This window comes from Jaculus jaculus, chromosome 10 (assembly GCF_020740685.1).
Source record: "Jaculus jaculus isolate mJacJac1 chromosome 10, mJacJac1.mat.Y.cur, whole genome shotgun sequence".
NCBI classification, from domain to species: domain Eukaryota; kingdom Metazoa; phylum Chordata; class Mammalia; order Rodentia; family Dipodidae; genus Jaculus; species Jaculus jaculus.
In genome coordinates, this window is record NC_059111.1 from 17,907,079 (window position 1) to 17,914,623 (window position 7,545).

Sequence of the window (7,545 nt, forward strand, 5' to 3'; positions counted from 1 at the left end):
CGTGTTCTGCATTCTCATGTGACATGTGTCTGGGACCACCACCTATTGTGAACACGAACAAGATGATCTGAGGCCGTGTTACTGCTCACATATTTGTACCTCAGTCAACTCTTCTGTCCTGAGTCTTGAGATAAGTGCTTCCTTGCCGTCTGGTCCCCTGACTGAATCTTAAATGTTAATTGACAACCCCCACCCGGTAATTGGCTGTTGAGTTAATTGCAGCCTTATGCTCTCCTGGAGCATCAAGTGATCATAGCCTGTGTGACCAGCATCTTTTCAGTTGTGACTGTGGAAAGCAAAGGAAACAGACAGCCACAAGTACAGCTTGCATCAGGTTCCAAAAATGTTGGGCAAAGATATTTTTATGAACTGTCTGCTTGATGTCCCCATGGTGTCTGTGTCCAGTGGCCTTTGTGGATTTTTCCAGACTGGAAATTTGATAGCTGATGTCTGCTTATTTCCATTTGAGAGAAACTCAGTGAATGGCCCTGGCTTGAATATGCAGCAAAGCATTTCTATGCTGACCACTATTATTAGCGTTTAGCCAGGCAGGTTTGGGTTTGTTCATTATTATTGCTTTTTTATTTTATTCTTAAACTTCCCTTCACACAAAGGGCACTTAGCAAACCTAAGTGGACTTTTATTTGCTCCCATACAAAGTCTGTATAAAATACTTCTATTTTCTTCTCTTTCTTTACAATGTAAGCAACCAAGAAGGGTAATGCACTTTTAAAATTTTAATTTACTTAAAATTTTTATTTTATTTATTTATTTATTTATTTATTTTGGTTTTTGAGGTAGAGCCTCACTCTTGCCCAGGCTGACCTGGAATTCACTGAGGAGTCTCAGGGTGGCCTCGAAATCATGGCAATCCTTCTACCTCTGCCTCCTGAGTGCAGGGATTAAAGGTGTGCACCACCACACCCAGCTTTAAAATTTTTAGTTTTTTAAACGTTTTATTTTTATTTATTAGAGAGAAATACACACACACACACACACACACACACACACACACACGCAGGGAGGGGGGGAAGTGCTAGGACCTGCAGCCACTTCAAACAAACTCCAGATACATGTGCCACCTCGTGCATCTGGCTTATGTGGGTGCTCGGGAATCGAACCTGAGATTTTTGGCTTTGCAGGCAAATGCGTTAACTGCTAAGCCATCTCTCTAACCCCTTAGTTTTATTTTTTTTAAAGAACCTTTATTTAGGATGCTGAGAGATGGCTCAGCAGTTAAGGTGCTTGCCTGCAAAGCCTAATGACCTGCGTTCAATTCCCCAGCACCCATGTAGAGCCAGGTACATAAAGTGGCACATGCATCTGCAGTTTGTTTACAGTGGCTAGAAGCCCTAGTATACCCATTCTCTCTCCCTCTCTCTCTCTCTCCCTCTCTCTCTCTCTCTCTCTCTGTTCTCTCTCTTTCTCTCTCTCCTTGCAAATAAATAAGTACATATTTTTAAAAGAATCTTTATTCATTCATTTATTTGAGTAAGAGTAGGCATTCCAGAGCCTATTGCTACTGCAAATGAACTATAAATATATGTGCCAGCCACATGGTATATCTGGCTTTACTGGGATACTTGGGAATCCAACCCTGGCCTTCAGACTTTGCAAGCAAGTGCCTTTAACTCACTGAGCCACTGGCCCAGCCCCCCAAATTATTTTAACATGTTATAGTATGTACACATGGTAAGGACAATTCAAACAATACAGAAATGGCTTATACTTCCTTACCACCCCAATCTTTTTTTTTAATCTCTGTTGCCAGGCAGCTTGTCTTCTAGATTAGAGAACAAACCTACCCTACAAGGCTCATTGGGACAATTACTGCCTGAACTGTGTAGCAAGATTGCAGATGTCAGCCAGATTCAAGGAAAGAGAAGACCAGAGGATAAGTTTACCGGAAGAGAGGATCCCAAGGTTGGGTATCCCATTGCTAGAATGGGCATAAATGAGAAGCAACACCAGGTAGGCAAGGCTATCCAGGGAAGCTTCTAGAATAGAGAAGAGAGCACAGCTAGGAGATGGTGGGAATGACAAACATGATGTCTCAGGAGAAGAATAAAAAATGAACACACTGCATCTAAAGTTTTCACAGAACATGATCCGTTCCCAAAAAGGAATTATCTTCCAAGCAGGCTTCAGTTAGGAATCTCAAGTTTAGTGATTCTCAGGAACCCCAGCCAACATTGCCACTAAAAACTCCCATGGAGAGACCCAGGATGTGGTTTATTCTCTCCTAAGTTCATATGCCAAGGAAGGTAGCTGGCAGAGTCCTCTGGCCAATGGATCAGAAAGAAGGACACCACACACACATGCACGCACACACACATACACACACACACACAGAGAGAGAGAGAGAGAGAGAGAGAGAGAGAGAGAGAGAGAGAGAACACAGCCCTGGAATGAGAGACCTGGGGCAATTCTCACACCCTTGTCTCTTGCCACACTCAAAACTAAAATGCATTGCATAAGAGAGCTTTTAAAAAATAAACAGATCATCTTTGGCACTGATTGTAAAAACATCTGTATTTCTAGTAAACTGTCCAGCGACTCCATGCTGGATAAGCAGAGTTGGAAGAAGAGGAGGGGGAAGGGAAGATTGCTTCTAGCTCATGTACCCACCTGTCCTCATGTGACTTGTCATGTTAGTTACATGACAATAAACTTGCTAGGCATGCCAGCTCATATCAGTCCCTTCTTTTTATTTTTTTATTTATTTGAGAGTGACAGACAGAGAGAGAAAGAGGCAGATAGAGACAGACAGACAGACAGAGAGAGAGAAGGGGTGCGTCAGGACCTTCAGCCACTGCAAACCAACTCCAGACCCGTGTGCCCCCTTGTGCATCTTGCTAATGTGGGTCCTGGGGAATTGAGCCTTGAACCAGGGTCCTCAGGCTTCACAGGCAAGCGCTTAACCGCTAAGCCATCTCTCCAGCCCCAGTCCCTTCTTACAGAAGCAACTTGTTCAATACCTAATATGATGGTTAATCACCATTGTCAACCAGACAGAATCTAGAATAACCTAGGAGACAAGCGTTTGTGTATGTCTGTGAGAAAATTTGTGGGTTAGTTGAAGTGGAAAGAGCCACCCTAATTTTGGGAAGCACCACAGCTCCTGGGCCGGGATCTCAGACTTAATAAAAAGGAGCTAGCTCTCTGAGCACAGGCACTCATTACTCTCTGCTTCCAGATTTGGACTCGATGTGACCAGCTTCCTCTTGCTCCTGAGCCATACCTTTCCCCGGTCATAATGGACTGCGTACTCTGTAAGCCAAAATAAACCTTTCCTCCCTTAAGGGGTTTTTTGGTCACAGCAACGAGAAAAAATAATACAGCTTCTTTGTGCTTAGCTACAGGACTCCTGAGTTTAGCAGTTATCTCACCAAAATGTCTGTTTTCTGTCTACTTACCTCTCTTGCCATATAACAGACTGTCATTGTTTACCTGTGGCACATGGCCATTAGTCTCAATATGGAAAGAGCGAGCAAAAAGCAGGAAGGGTCATGGTCATAAGCAAGACTAGACTTCTCCAGACTTCCTCCAAGTAGTCAAGATACTCACCATTGTTTCCTGAGATTCAAATTCAGCATCAAGAACACTCAACAGGTTTAAGTTGTAAAAAATTAACTGTTCTTATCAATCTTAATTACTCATTACATAATGTTCCAGAAATACCATGGACTTCCCTTCAATGAGCAGACTGATGGCTGTGGGGGCCCACGTTCAAGGTAGAAAAGCATGATTGCCTCTAGGAAAACAGACTGGCCATCCCAGAGCATAGATAAACACCAGGAATTTGGTTCAGGGATCAGTAACCATCTGATTTTGCAGGCAATATTCCTGGACCTTGGAGTTTCCTTATCTTAGCCAGAATAAATCCAAAGGAGGAACCAAAAGACTTCTAAGGCTTCAGCACTGTGGAACACACTAAATAGAAAGTTTCTTGCAGGAGGGATGGTTTAATGGTTAAGAAGTTAGCCTGCAAAGTCAAAGGACCCAGGTTTGATTCCCCAGGACTCACGTTAGCCAGATGCACATGGGGGCACACACATCTAGAGTTCGTTTTCAGTGGCTGGAGGCCCTAGCGTGTCCATATTCTCTCTCTCTTTCTCTCTCTCTCTCTCTCCTTCTCTATCAAATTAATTAATTAATTAAAATATTTAAAAATATTAAAAAAGAAAAGCTTCTTGGCTTTAAAAAATATATTATTTATTTATTCATTTATTTGAGAGAGAGAAATAAAAGAGAAAGAGAGTATGGGTGTGCCAGGGTCTCCAGCCACTGCAAATGAACTCCAGATGTATGTACAAATTTGTGCATCTGACTTTACGTGGGTACTGGGGAATCGAACCCGGACTGTCAGGCTTTCTAAGCAAATGCCTTTAACCACTGAGCCATCTCTTCAGCTTAGCTTCTTGGTTTTGAATTGAAAATATGGCAGTCTATAACTATAGATCTTAAGTGATAGGTTTATTGTTCTGTTTACATTTTTTTTCTCTTCTAGATCACCAAAGGAATTTAATTTTCTTTCCTCCTCTCTCCCTCTCTCTCTCTCTCTCTCTCTCTCTCTCTGTGTGTGTGTGTGTGTGTGTGTGTGTGTGTGTGTGTGTGTGTGTGGTGTACTATGGCACATGTGTAGGTCAGAGAGCAACTCTGAGGTGTCTGACTGTGATCCACCTTCTCTGAACAGGGTCTCTTGTCACTGCGGATGAACAGCCAGGCTGCAAAGGAACATCAGACTAGCTGGCCCACAAGCTTTTGATTCTCCTGGCTCGGCCTCCCATTGTCATAGGTACATTGGAGTCACAGATGGCTTGTGCCACTTTGCATCCTGTGTCATGCAGGTACTGGGAAATTGACCCCTGACCAACAGGCTTTAAAAGCAAGTGCCTTTAACCACTGAGCAATCTCTATCCAGCCCTCCCAAGTACTTTTCAGTATTCTGACAGTGTATTCAGTAAATATTCATATATATATATCCAGCCACTGCAGATGAACTCCAGATGCATATGCTACCATGTGAATCTGGCTTACGTGGGTACTGGGGAACTGAACCTGGGTCTGTAGTCTTTCAAGTAAGCACCTTAACTGCTAAAGCCATCTCTCCAGCAACTATCAGTAAAGATTCTTGATTGAATGATTAAACTACTAGAAAATTATGTAACTGATTCCATGTCACATTACTCCATGTCCACATTCACTGCTTATCCTAACTACAGAAAGAATATCAAGCTAAAGCCTGGAGTGGTGGTGCAAGTCTGTGATTCCAGCACTGAGGAAGATGAGGCCAGAAGATCTGACACTCAAAGCTGTCCTTTGCTACATAGCAAGACACTGTTCAAAATGAAACATCAAGGGCTGGAGAGATGGCTTAGCGGTTAAACGCTTGCCTGTGAAGCCTAAAGACCCAGGTTCGAGGCTCGGTTCCCTAGGTCCCACGTTAGCCAGATGCACAACGGGGCGCACGCGTCTGGAGTTCGTTTGCAGAGGCTGGAAGCCCTGGCGCGCCCATTCTCTCTCTCTCCCTCTATCTGTCCTTCTCTCTGTGTCTGTCACTCTCAAATAAATAAATAAAATTAAAAAAAAAATTAAAAAAAAAAATGAAACATCAAGACTGGAGATGTGGCTTAGCAGTTAAGGTGCTTGACTGCAAAGCCTAAGGACCCAGGTTCAATCCCCCAGTACCCATGTAAGCCAGATACACAAGGTAGCACATGTGTATGGAGTCTGTTTGCAGTAACAAGAGGCCCTGGTACACCCATTCTCTCCATTCCCCCTCCCTCTCTTTATCTCACTCAAATAAATAAATAAAATATTAAAAAATATATTTAAAAATAAATCTCTCAAATGCACCTGGAAAATAAGCTAAATAAACTTTCTAGTAGATGCTCAACAGGGAACTTATAACCACCTAAATTAAAATTACAAAAAAATTATAGTTGACTGTATTTAAGTGCTAATTAGAAGTCACAGGTTAATTACTGGATTGATGCAACTTCTAATAAAGTTATATATAAACATATATGTATCAAATATATATTCCATCAAATATAATTAGAATTAGACTTTCCCTTCAAATTCTGATTTTTTGTTTTGTTTTGTCTTGTTTTTCGAGGTAGGGTCTCACTCTGGTCGAGGCTGACCTGGAATTAACTCTGTCATCTCAGGGTGGCCTTGAACTCATGGCTATCCTCCTACCTCTGCCTCCCGAGTGCTGGGATTAAAGGCGTGCACTACCACACCTGGCCAAATTCTGATTTTTAATTCTGATATTTATGGAAAAAATAAACTCATATAGGTGTAAATAAGGTGTATATTTTAAAGGGTAAATCTTAAAAATTACTTACTTTCATCTTATAATACATGATTTATATGCTAATTTTTTAGTTTCATTGCCAAAAACTAATACTTTTGCTTACTGAAAGAGAATAGTTTATTTTGTGTGCCTCTTCAAAACCACCTGCACTAAAGTTTATGTTTTCATGAAAAATTAAAATATAATTTTCTGTCCAATTACTAAATAAGACTTAGTTGCAATGTTTATTGGGGGAGAAAATTAAGGTCCAATTCTTTTATCCACTGACTTCAGGACTAGTTGTAAGAATATTCAAAGAAATATGTCCACTGATGTGCCCTCATGAGTTAATCATATGTGCATTTGTTATACCACCTATATCTACTTAGTATAAATAGCAACAAATATTCAAGAATAATGAATCAATTGATGCTCTTCCTATTGCTGTTTTACGAATGTTTTTACCACAAGAAAAATATGTGAAAATAAGCAATAAATTAAAATTCCAGCACACTCATGACTTCAAAAGAGTTACAGTTTAATGCTGTCATGCTGGAAAGAGCCATGTATGTATTATGCTCCATAAACTTCAAAACCTCCCTTGGACTAAACAGCAATTAAGAATAGCTCCTTTGAACTTCAGAAGGGTGTATCCATGCATTTACTCAAGATCAAGGCGCACCATTCTAAAGCTCCACTGAATTTCTCGCACTCCTGGAATGTGGGGTGCTGAGAAGATAATGAACTCTTGTTGGCTCATGACTGACATGACATACAGCAAGTCCCAAATGCAAGTAAGTCTAAGGCCTCGCAGCACTCAGATGGTTGCACAAATCAAGCTTTAACTAAAATAAAATTGAAAAGCCTTGAGGAATTCTCAACTAGGAATCACGCACAATCACTTCCCAGCAATGAAGATTGCTCTTGGTGCGCTTAAGGCCTTCCAGCAGGAGAGATCCTGTGAGATACCTCATGGGTCCAAGTACTGTCCCTGACAGGAAGCTGTCTAGTCTCTACATTGAATGTTCTTGTTTAAATCACACTTCTATTTTGTTTTCGAGGTAGGGTTTCACTCTAGCCCAGGCTGACCTGGAATTTACTATGTAGTCTCAGGGTAGCCTCAAATTCATGGTAATCCTACCTCTGCCTCACAAGTGCTGGGATTAAAGGTGTGCACCACCATGCTCAGCTTTTTTTTTTAATACAAGGTTATTTTTTTAATTTATTTGAGAGAGGGAAAGAGA